Raw genomic sequence first — 13,159 nt, 5'->3', positions numbered from 1 at the left:
GTTGGCCACGACGTGGCATCAGCTATAGTTGACTTATTGACCAACTTTGACTTTTAGTCAAACTTTGGTAGAACATAGTATTTGACTAAAGGATTGGTATCGGTGTGGTTCTAAGAAGTGTGGGTTAGCTGTGTTGTGGCTGAGGTAGCGGCTGGGCTTCTGTCAAGTGGTTTAGGTGAGTTTTCTTCACTGTACTTATGGGTCGAAGGCACCAATACCAGCCCACTAGGTTATGTATCTTGGTATTTAGTATGGTGTTATGCAAGTTATATGATAGGTCAGTAGATCTGTATGATTGCATGTGTTTGTTGGATATGTGTTTATGTTATTTGTTGCATATGTCGACATATTGCGATTGGGTTGAGACGGTCCTCCTTTATGTTAAAGGACAAGATACCTGGGGTGGTCCGGTTAGGCTGTAGGCCCTGCGAGGCAGTCTAGTCAGGTCGAAGTCCCATAGAACTGTCCATATAGGCTGTAGGCCCTGCGAGGTGGTCCATTCAGGCTGAAGGCTCATATTTGCATGCTATTGTTTGTTATGTTGTGTGGTGGTACTTTGAGGGAACTCACTAAGCTTTGACTTATAGTTTTAGTTTATTGTTTTAGGTACATCAGATGACCGTGGAAAGGCGAAGACGTGATCGTATACATCCTCCGGTGACATGTTGTTGAAGATTTTATGATTCACATATCTTGGGAATATTTTTATTAAAACTTGCTTTGATATGGTTTTGATTTGAAAACAATGGTTTCTTTTAAATTAAAAATGAAAATTTTTATTGAGATTTTTGGGATCTTATAAGAGGATGCCACTTCTAAAAAATCTAACAAATTTGGTTAAAAATCGGATAATAAGAGACCCATATCATATGAGCCAATAGGATACTCTAAGACTAAACCCATTAGTTTATTTAGTCAAGAAGAATTTGTAACTCTCAAAGCTTCTGTCTCTGGATCAAAGGACTTAGGCCATAAATATTCCAAGAAACAACAAATTGGAAAATCTCCAATTCAAATAAACAAAAATGAAACCTTGAAGAATATGACTAACAAGAAAAATGTTGTTCAAATACTCAAGAGAACTTTCATTCCTATAAAAATCACTTCACCTAGTCCCAAACAAAAAGAGACAACTATAAAGTCAAGTATTGTCTCTAAAGAAAAGGGAAAAAAGAAAATTGAGCTCCCTAAAGAAGAAGGTCCGAACACTATCCTGTAACGTCCCAAAATTAAGACCAAAAAGTTTCTTTTTTAAATTAATATAACCATTATCCAAAAATATCAACATAAACCGATGGTGGAACAAACTGTATCAATTACATCATAAAACATCAAAGTAATCATAAAATACAGAAAGCGGTGTTGTGTGCACTGTAATTATCCTGGGCTCTTCCCTTTTGAACTAGAAGTACCTAAAACATAAACTGAAAACCGTGAGGACAAAGCTTAGTGAGTTCCTCAAAATACCACATACCATACATAATAAACACATAATGGGCCCGCCCGACATCGAGCCCCGCTCGGTATGCTAATCTGCCAGCCATCGCTCCCCTCCCGGTATACATATAATCATAACAAATAAACACATAACACATGCAATAATCAAAAAGATAAATAGCATACATAATAGTCATGGGGCCCCGCCCGGCTTCGAACGTTGTCCGGTAAGCATACAAGAACATAACACATGCATGATTCATGCAGGCATCTAGCATCCTAACATAACAAACCATGGGTCGACATTGGTGCCTTCGACCCGCTAAACACAGTGAAGAAACTCACCTCGAGCTGTTGAATCACTCAAAAGAATCTCTGTCTGCTAGTCCGGAAAATCCCCACGCTATCACCATCAAAATAACATCCAATTATTAATTGGATCTCGAACCATAATTGGATCTTGAACCATAACCAGAGTCCAAGCTAGTTAGCCCACAACTAGGGTAAAAGACCATTTTACCCTTTATCTAACTTGGCTCAAAGCCAAGGCCCAATCCAATTACTCAAAAGGCCCAAAACATAAATTGCAACCCAAAGCCCACTTATGGCTCAATCTTTCAAATTTGGCCAAAAACCCATCATGTCCCTAAATCCAAGGAAGTCCAACATACTAGACCCAAATCCATAACATAAGTCTGATGGCCCAATAAAGCCCAACTATGAAAATCCTAACTATAGCCCAATATTGAGAATGGCTAAGCTCAAACATTCATATGTTGAGTACGCGAGGCGTACTCAACTAGTACGCCCAATGTACTCCCCTGTCGACAAGTCCTCTTCATTAACCACTTAAATAGTTAAGCCCTTCTCCAAACTCTCAGATCTGGTTCTTAAGGATGACTTATCACGTAAAGTTGGCAACTTTACATTCATGCATGGCTTATTGGGACTCAAAGCTCAAAAAAAGCTTAATAAAGATCTTAATACATGCATGGACCAAAATACTCTATAAAGTTGAGATTTTTATGAACATGGCCACTAAATGGAGCTAAGATCTAGCATCCATTGCTTCTGGAGTTGATCAAACGCTCGCCTTTAACTCAAAATACTCAAAAGTGCACAAATTACACCATAAACTAGATCTAACACAAAGACCATCAAGGTGAGAGCTTTTTACCTCAAAATGATTGCAAATGGGAAGGTAGCTTTGAATCTAACAGAGTGTGTATTTGGGGCACAAATACACACTCGGTTTGATTTAGGGCCCAAAAACGAAAGTTCCTTGGTCATGTCATAACCACGAAGAGAATAGAAGCAATCTAGATAAGGTGGATGCATTGCTAAAAGTAGATACAACCAAGACAATCAAAGACATCCAAAGTTTGAATGGATAGCTAGTGGCTCTGGGAATATTTTTGCCAAAGTCATCCGAACATACCTTGCCATTCTTCTAGTCAAAGATACACAAAGGGAAAAACAACACCATATAGTCGAGTGAGGCAGAGGATGTTTTCCAAAAGTTAAAATAGCACCTTCGATGTCTTCTAACACTAGCAAGCTGTAACGCCTGTGTTTCTGGGCTTGCCATTTTTAGCAATGTAATAGTCTAGGTTAACCTTTGTAACCCCAATTTGAAATAATAAAAATGTATTATTTGTGAATTATGTGAATTATGTGTGTATTTTCTTAATTATTATAATTTAATGAATTAAGAATAAAATGAGCATCAAAATTTAAGTGTAAAATAAACTCGATATCTTTGCATAAAGTTGTAGTGGCCGAAACGAGGTTTCCGAATATATATAGAACGCCCAAATCTGACTTCGTATGAGGAAGTTATGATTTTCTGAAGTTTCGACTGGGCAGTATGCAGCCCGAATACTTGATTTGAGATCGAGCGGTTTTTAGTCGAAACAATCTAAACGAGAATCAAAGATCTCGTTGTTAGTAGCGAAACGTTGAAAAGTTAGGCGAGAACGGACGTCAGACGAAGAAGTTATGAATTTATAACGAAGTTTTTCTGTCCCGGCCTTCTAAAAATAAATAATAAAAATAAAGTCCAAATTAGCCGACGAAGTCTAAACGAAAGTTGTAGAGCGTAGTCTCACCTTCGCGTGGATATAAAGAACGTCGAAAACGGAGTTCGTATGAAGGAGATATGAATTTTTGAAGTTTATTAAATATTTAATATTTATTTTTAATTAAACCTCCGATATTATCCGAAGGAGAGTCAGCCGACCTATCCGAAGTACGCCCCGCGTACTGCTGTACGCCCAGCGTACATCGGAGGATGACGAAACCAGCACTCGAGTACCTCCGATGATGCAAGTGCTTACGATCCGAGGCGTACGCCCCGCATAGCCTCGTACGCCCCGCGTACGTGCGAGGGTCCAGCTCCTATAAAAGGGGATCCGAAGGCAGCCGGGTTTCTTTCGCAAATTCCATCCTTCTCTCTAGTCTTTTGCATCGTTTTGTGTGCCGTTTGTACCCCGAAGCCCCGGTAATATTTCCGAGCCCCGAAGCAAGTTCCGAAGTCCCGAGGATCCCGAGAAGTGAGATTTCCGAGCCGAAGCCCTGCCCGCGAGGAGCCCGGTTTTTGTGAAGATCTTCCAGATCTATGGAGAGACACTACTTCTGCAAGCCATAGTGCTGCCTGATCATCTTCTGATCAAGTGAGTGTGTAGTCGTTTTCATTCCAACGCAATATTATGAAGTATTTAATATAAAATACGTGCTACGTGTATATATTTTGTGGTTATATGTGTGAATGTATATTCACTCTCTTCTATCTCATAGATCTGATATATTCTCTATGAAATACGTGTTATGTGTGTATGCCTCATCTGTTATGTGGAATATGTATTGATTAAAGCATGCTATACAGGTTTTCAAACAATGTATAAAAATGTATATTTTTATCTACTAATATGTTGGGTAGAACATGGGTAGATAATTGGTGTGTAATAAACAGATGAGAGGCCTCGGTGTTATTGGTGTTATTCTAGTCATTCAGCAGAGTATGGATGACGACCATGGACTATTCTAGACTGTCCTGTGGAACACTAGCAGGCTCATTACATGTAGGTGTTGTGAACGACGTGTTCACCAGTGTACTCTATCCCCCACATGGTTGCCTTTAGGACACTTATTGTTGAGGAAGCCCCTCTGCAGTAATGTCCGTCCCGATGAAAATCCTGAATTAGGTTCCTTATAATAGATGTTATTTTAGGGACGTAAAGTGAGGATAACGGGAATGGGTAATCGGGTTTATTGTGGATTATGGAAATTAAATATAATTATTGTGGGTTGAAAACCCTATATGCTCACCAGGCTCCCAAGCCTGACCCACTCAGTTTATTTGCATTACAGGAAGTGGCGCAAGAGCTTAATATGGGCGAATCATCAAGTTGTTTTGTTTACAAATCTGTATATGTATATATTTGTTGAATGACTTGTAATGTTATCGTTTATGCTTTATGATCTGTATCGGAACATGACATCCCGACTTTTGATTATGAAATGAAATCATATTTCTTTATGAAATGTTTTGATAAATATCTATTTTATCATGTTTTGTTTTTGGGTATAAATTCCGCATCTCTTTTAAAATTAAAAGGATTTACTCTGAAAATGTTTAAAAAGCATAAATGAAATCAGTCTTTTCTGGTCGAGATTTTGGGGATGTCACAGTTGGTATTAGAGCGTTAGTTTAAGCGAACTAGGAATTTGTAGGATTTCTAGACTTAAACTTAGGATGCTAAGTGGAGATTGTGAGATGTGTGTCTGATAAATTTTAGACACAAGCACTAGTTTATTTTAGGAAAGTTGCCTAAAATGCTTTTATGTGCTAAATGTTATATGTTGCCATATATGATATTATTTGTTCGGATCTACGGTTTGTTGCCAACCGGATCTGAAGGTTTATGTGTTTAGGATTCTAAGTGTATGTATACGATATTAGAACTAGCATGTAATCGTTTGGAGTAATAAGGTGAAATTATTCGGTGTATAGATCAAAAATGGTGAGAACAAGAAGCAGAGTTGGAAATGCTGATGAAAACAGGAATCAACCGCCTATAAATCAACAAGTACCTGTCGTAGCTGCTGCACCTGAGCCGATAACAATGGCTGGTGTACAAATGATGATTCAAACGATGTTGGATCGTCAGATGGAAGAAACAAGACGTATGCTTAGACAGAATCGTGAAGAACCGTCAATTCAAGCGGAAGAGCCCGAGGAGAATGGAGGGTAGTCTGAAGGAGAAAACTTTAGTGGGATCATTGGTCAAGACGAACAACCAGTGGTTAGACGCAATAACTAGTATGGAGGAAATGATGGTCGTGGGTGCAAGTATAAGGATTTCATGGCATCCAAACCACCATGCCTATTCGGAAGCCCGACGCCGGTGCAAGTTATGGACTGGATCTCCGAAATGGAGACTATGTTTGAAAGTTGTGAATGCAGCAACATGCAGAAGACCGCTCTTGCGATCCCTCTGCTAAAATCTGGCGTGTTGAGTTGGTGGAAGCTGTTAGCTGACTCTATGCCCAAGGGAGAAGCAAGCAAAATGTCTTGGGAAGACTTTGTGAAACAACTAAAACTGCAATACTGCTCCGAGCAGGACCTTCTGGAAATCAGTAATGAGTTTCAGAATTTGAAGAAAGGGAAGTTGAGCGTTACTGAATACGTTGCAAGTTTCACAGAAAAGATGAAGTTTATCCCATATTTGGTGCCTACAAAACTCTCTAAGGTCAACAAGTTTGCCCTTGGACTACCAGTGGACTATGGTCCAATGGTTAAGCAAGCAACCACATTGAAAGCCGCCATCTGGGCTGCTAGAAATGTTGAGAGCCAGATCAGGGAAAAAGGTCTGGAAAGGTCAGAGGTTGGTGAGAAGAGGAAAATCGATGGATTTTCAGGGTCCAGCAAGAAAAGTAAATTCTCGAAGTCTAGTTCGAGAGGAAGTGGAGGAAAGGTAGAGGCAAAATGGTGCGACAAGTGCAAGAAGAAGCATCATGGGAAGTGTGGCGGGGAAACCACATGCTTCAAATGTGGAAAGCCAGGGCATTATGCCAACAACTGCACCTTCACCAAGAATGTTTGTTATGGTTGTGGTGAGGAGGGGCACATCTCAAGGGATTGTCCGAAAAAAAAGGAAGCGGCAAGACCCAACATTCCGCCAAAGCCAAAGGCGAGAGCATTCCAGATGACACTGGAAGCTGCTAAAGATGAAGCTGATGTCGCTTCAGGTACCTTTCTCGTTAAGAAATTGTCTGCCCAAATTTTGTTTGATTCTGGAGCCAACTACTCCTTTTATCGCATGAATTTGGTAGAAAACTAGCTTTGCCTGTTGATAGACTAGATAATGCTTTATTAGTCGAAGTTGCTAGTGGCAAGTTTGTACCTGTTAGCCATCGTATGAAAAACATTTTAATTGACTTGAATGGGAATAAGTTCCACGAGGAATTATTGCCTATCGAACTTAACAGTTTCGACATCGTTTCGGGAATGGATTGGCTTAGTGCCAATGATGCCGAAATTTTATGCAAGAAGAAAATAGTGAAAGTGAATCCACCTGGGAAGGAATCGTTTATGGTGTACGGAGATAAACGCAGAGTAAATTCTGGAATCATTTCTCTAATGAAAGCCAGAAAATGTTTGACCAAGGGGTGTACATCATACTTAGCATTCGTAATCGATGCTAAGAAGGAAAAGAAGGTGATGCAGAATATTCCCGTTGTGTGTGATTATCCGGAAGTATTTCCCGAAGATCTTCCTGGATTACCACCCGATCGGCAAGTAGAATTTCGTATCGACTTGTTGCCCGGAACAACGTCAATTGCAAAAGCACCTTATCGATTAGCACCGACGGAGATGAAGGAGCTGATGATGCAACTTCAGGAGTTATTGGACAAAGGTTTCATAAGACCTAGTTCATCACCCTGGGGAGCTCCGGTGTTATTCGTAAAGAAGAAAGATGGAAGCATGAGGATGTGCATTGATTACCGAGAGCTGAATAAGGCAACAATAAAGAATAGATATTCGTTGCCAAGGATTTATGACCTATTCGATCAACTACAAGGTTCAAGTTATTTCTCAAAGATCGACTTGAGGTCAGGATATCATCAGCTGAAAGTAAGAGAGCAGGATATAGAGAAGACTGCATTCAGAACACGATATGGACACTATAAGTTCTTGGTTATGTCGTTTGGACTAACCAATGCTCCAGCAACATTCATGGATTTAATGAACAGAGTTTGTAATCCGTTCCTTGATAAATCTGTGATAGTGTTCATAGATGACATTCTGATTTATTCAAAAAGCCAAAAAGAGCATGGCAGACACGTGCGAGAAGTGTTGGAAGTCTTGAAGAAGGAGAAGCTGTATGCGAAGTTCTCCAAATGTGATTTTTGAATTCGTGAAGTCCAATTCTTGGGTCACGTGGTCAACCAAGAAGGGTTAATGGTTGATCCAGCGAAGATCGAAGCTGTGATGAAGTGGGAACAACCGAAAAGTCCCACAGAGATCCGAAGCTTTTTAGGATTAGCCAGATATTACCGAAGATTTATCCAAGGCTTTTCTTCGATCGCTAGTCCATTAACAACTTTGACCCACAAAGGAGCTACTTATGCTTGGAGTGATAAGCATAAAGAAGCATTCGAGAAGCTAAAGAAGAAACTATGCAAGGCACCGATACTTTCTCTACCCAATGGAGTTGAAGACTTCGCTGTTTATAGCGCTGCGTCTGGGGTTGGATTGGGTTGTGTTTTGACCCAAAGAGAAAAGGTGATAGCATATGCATCTCGACAGCTGAAGGAGCATGAAAAGAACTACCTGACTCATGATTTAGAGTTGGCAGCGGTAGTTTTCACTCTGAAGATATGGAGGCATTACCTCTATGGCACAAAGTGCAAACTTTTTACTGATCATAAGAGTCTCCAATATCTCTTTATTCAGAAAGAATTGAATATGAGGCAATGACGCTGGCTGGAATTACTTAAAGACTACGACTATGAGATACTTTACCACCCCGGTAAAGCCAATGTTGTTGCTGATGCTCTCAGTCGGAAAGTCAATCTTGAAAGGAAAAGGCCAAGAGCGTTGAGAATTGAAGTTGTCTCGACTATTTTGGAAAGTATAAAGAAAGCTCAAAGTGAAGCTTCTGAGAAGAATGACCGAAAGGAGGAACGTTTGGGCAAAACGTTGGTGTTCAGTATAAATAGTCATGGACTGAAGGTGTTCCAAGATCGGATTTGGATACCTAAGACAGGAGGAGTCAGAGATCTTTTGATGGAAGAAGCTCACAAAACCATGTACTCGATTCATCCCGGTAGCACAAAAATGTATAGGGACCTGAAACCCTATTATTGGTGGCCGACGATGAAGCTCGACATTGCGAAGTATGAGGCGGAGTGTGTGACCTGTGCAAGAGTCAAGGCACAACATCAGAAACCATACAGGAGTTTAGAACCATTACCTGTGCCTATAGGTAAGTGGGAAGACATTGCTATGGATTTTGTTACTAAACTGCCCAGAAGAAAAAGTGGTCACGACATGATTTGGGTGGTCGTTGATAGATTCACTAAGAGTGCGCATTTCATAGCAGCCAACGAGAAATGGTCTATGGAAAAGCTTGAAAATTCTTATGTAAAGGAAATTGTGAGTCATCACGGTGCTCCATTAACAATTGTGTCAGATCGTGATAGCCGTTTCACCTCACGATTTTGGAAAAGTCTACTAGAGGAATTGGGTACCAAGTTGTGTTTAAGTACAGCTTACCATCCGCAGACTGATGGTCAGAGCAAACGGGCGATACAAACACTTGAAGATATGCTGAGAGCGTGTACCTTGGAATTCCTAGGTAATTGGGATGAACATTTACCATTGGTAGAATTTTCCTATAATAATAGTTTCCACTCGAGCATTAAGATGGCACCTTATCAAGCATTGTATGGACAGAAGTTTCGTACGCCGCCTTGTTGCTTGAGGCTGGGAAAAAGCAGTTTATGGGGCCAGAGATAGTCCATCAAACTGCTGAAAAGTTGAAAATAATTAGGGAGAGAATGTTAGCAGCTCAGGACCGTCAAAAGAGCTACGCTGACAAAAAGCAAAGACCGATGACTTTTGAAGTTGGAGATTCGGTTTTGCTTAAAGTCTCGCCGTGGAAGGGACTTATAAGATTTGGTAAAAGGGGAAAGTTAAGTCCAAGGTTTATTGGACCGTTTAAAGTTCTTCAGAGGATTGGGAACCAAGCTTACAAGCTCGAACTACCAGAAGAACTGAATGGAATTCATAACACTTTCCATGTGTGTTATTTGAGGAAGTTCACGGGAGAAGTTCCCGACATAATTCCACTTTCAGAGTTGAGGATCGATGAGAACAAGAGGTTGATTGAAGAACCAGAGGCAATCGTTGACCGAAAGACTAAGAAATTGCAACGTAAGATGGTTGAGTTAGTGCTTGTCCGATGGAAACACACGAATGGGCCAAATCTCACCTGGGAGACGGAGAGTGACATGATGAGTCGTTATCCGCATTTGTTTGCTGATGTGTGATTCCGGGGACGGAATCATTCTAAGGTGGGGAGAATTGTACCGCCCGTGTTTCTGGGCTTGCCATTTTTAGCAATGTAATAGTCTATGTTAACCTTTGTAACCCCAATTTGAAATAATAAAAATGTATTATTTGTGAATTATGTGAATTATGTGTGTATTTTCTTAATTATTATAATTTAATGAATTAAGAATAAAATGAGCGTCAAAATTTAAGTGTAAAATAAACTCGATATCTTTGCATAAAGTTGTAGTGGCCGAAACGAGGTTTCTGAATATATATATATATATATATATATATATATATATATATATATATATATATATATATATATATATATATATATATAGAACGCCCAAATCTGACTTCGTATGAGGCAGTTATGATTTTCTGAAGTTTCGACTGGGCAGTATGCAACCCGAATACTCGATTTGAGATCGAGCGGTTTTTAGCCGAAACAATCTAAACGAGAATCAAAGATCTCGTTGTTAGTAGCGAAACGATGAAAAGTTAGGCGAGAACGGACGTCAGACGAAGAAGTTATGAATTTATAACGAAGTTTTTCTGTCCCGGCCTTCTAAAAATAAATAATAAAAATAAAGTCCAAATTAGCCGACGAAGTCTAAACGAAAGTTGTAGAGCGTAGTCTCACCTTCGCGTGGATATAGAGAACGTCGAAAACGGAGTTCGTATGAAGGAGATATGAATTTTTGAAGTTTATTAAATATTTAATATTTATTTTTAATTAAACCTCCGATATTATCCGAAGGAGAGTCAGCCGACCTATCCGAAGTACGCCCCGCGTACTGCTGTATGCCCAGCGTACATCGAAGGATGACGAAACCAGCACTCGAGTACCTCCGATGATGCAAGTGCTTACGATCTGAGGCGTACGCCCCATGTACGTGCGAGGGTCCAGCTCCTATAAAAGGGGATCCGAAGGCAGCCGAGTTTCTTTTGCAAATTCCATCCTTCTCTCTAGTCTTTTGTCTCGTTTTGTGTGCCGTTTGTACCCCGAAGCCCCGGTAATATTTCCGAGCCCCAAAGCAAGTTCCGAAGTCCCGAGGATCCCGAGAAGTGAGATTTTCGAGCCGAAGCCCTGCCCGCGAGGAGCCCGATTTTTGTGAAGATCTTCCAGATCTACGGAGAGACACTACTTCTGCAAGCCGTAGTGCTGCCTGATCATCTTCTGATCAAGTGAGTGTGTAGTCATTTTCATTCCAACGCAATATTATGAAGTATTTAATATAAAATATGTGCTACGTGTATATATTTTGTGGTTATATGTGTGAATGTATATTCACTCTCTTCTATCTCATAGATCTGATATATTCTCTATGAAATACGTGTTATGTGTGTATGCCTCATCTGTTATGTGGAATATGTATTGATTAAAGCATGCTATACAGATTTTTAAACAATGTATAAAAATGTATATTTTTATCTATTAATATGTTGGGTAGAACATGGGTAGATAATTGGTGTGTAATAAACAGATGAGAGGCCTCGGTGTTATTGGTGTTATTCTAGTCATTCAGCAGAGTATGGATGACGACCATGGACTATTCTAGACTGTCCTGTGGAACACTAGCAGGCTCATTACATGTAGGTGTTGTGAACGACGTGTTCACCAGTGTACTCTATCCCCCACATGGTTGCCTTTAGGACACTTATTGTTGAGGAAGCCCCTCTGCAGTAATGTCCGTCCCGATGAAAATCCTGAATTAGGTTCCTTATAATAGATGTTATTTTAGGGACGTAAAGTGAGGATAACGGGAATGGGTAATCGGGTTTATTGTGGATTATGGAAATTAAATATAATTATTGTGGGTTGAAAACCCTATATGCTCACCAGGCTCCCAAGCCTGACCCACTCAGTTTATTTGCATTACAGGAAGTGGCGCAAGAGCTTAATATGGGCGAATCATCAAGTTGTTTTGTTTACAAATCTGTATATGTATATATTTGTTGAATGACTTGTAATGTTATCGTTTATGCTTTATGATCTGTATCGGAACATGACATCCCCACTTTTGATTATGAAATGAAATCATATTTCTTTATGAAATGTTTTGATAAATATCTATTTTATCATGTTTTGTTTTTGGGTATAAATTCCGCATCTCTTTTAAAATTAAAAGGATTTACTCTGAAAATGTTTAAAAAACATAAATGAAATCAGTCTTTTCTGGTCGAGATTTTGGGGATGTCACACAAGCCCAGTCACAAGTGAATCGCTTACAATGTATTTGTAATCAAGTCAAGAAGTGATTGGTACAGTATTGGTAGCCAAAGGAGACAAGTAAAATTATGCATTGAGATTTGAATTCTCATGTTCAAACAGCAAGGAAGAATACGAAGCTTTGCTCGCCAGTCTACAACTAGAACGAAGCATAAACTTCTCAAAGATAAAAGTATTCTGCGATTCAATGTTAGTTTTCAACTAAATTAAATGAGATAATGAGTCAAAGGAGGCACACATCCTGAAATACTTGACCCATACGAAAGAACGGGTAAAAAATTTCAAAAGTTTGAAATCACCCAAATAACTCGATCAAAGAATAAAGAAGCATACGCTTTAAGTAAGTTGGCATCGGTAGTGTTTAGTCATCTCTCAAAGAAAGTATTACTGGAAAAGTTAGCAAGGAAGAGCATTGAAGATCCCATCATAGAAGATTGGAGATAATCGAAGAAGAGGAATCATGGATGCTATCGTACATCCTCTTCCTTATGAAAGGGATATTACCTACAGATGACAAAGAAGCCCTAAAGATCCGGATCAACACAACATGTTATACCCTGTATGAAGATCGGTTGTATCGGAAGGGGTATTCCACATCTTGGTTAAAATGTATCACAAAAAAAGTGGAACTTGTCATCAGTGAAATACATTCAGCCATATGTGGTGTACATGCAGGATCAAGGGCAATCACTCAGAAAATACTCAGAATAGGCTATTTATGTCCATCGATGACTAACAATACAAACACTTACATCCAAAAATGCCACGATTTCCATTTACACTCAAATATTCCTACCCTCCTGTCTACAGAGTTAACAAGCATCACCAGCCCATGGCCTTTCTTTGAATGGGGTATCGACATTGTGAGACCTTTTCCTGAAGCACCAGGAAGATTAAAATTTTTTATAGTAGTTGTAGATTATTTC

The sequence above is a fragment of the Lactuca sativa genome, chromosome 9 (assembly GCF_002870075.4).
Source record: "Lactuca sativa cultivar Salinas chromosome 9, Lsat_Salinas_v11, whole genome shotgun sequence".
Classification (NCBI taxonomy): domain Eukaryota; kingdom Viridiplantae; phylum Streptophyta; class Magnoliopsida; order Asterales; family Asteraceae; genus Lactuca; species Lactuca sativa.
The sequence above is the reverse complement of the archived record's forward strand: the minus strand, read 5'-3'. Positions refer to the sequence as shown.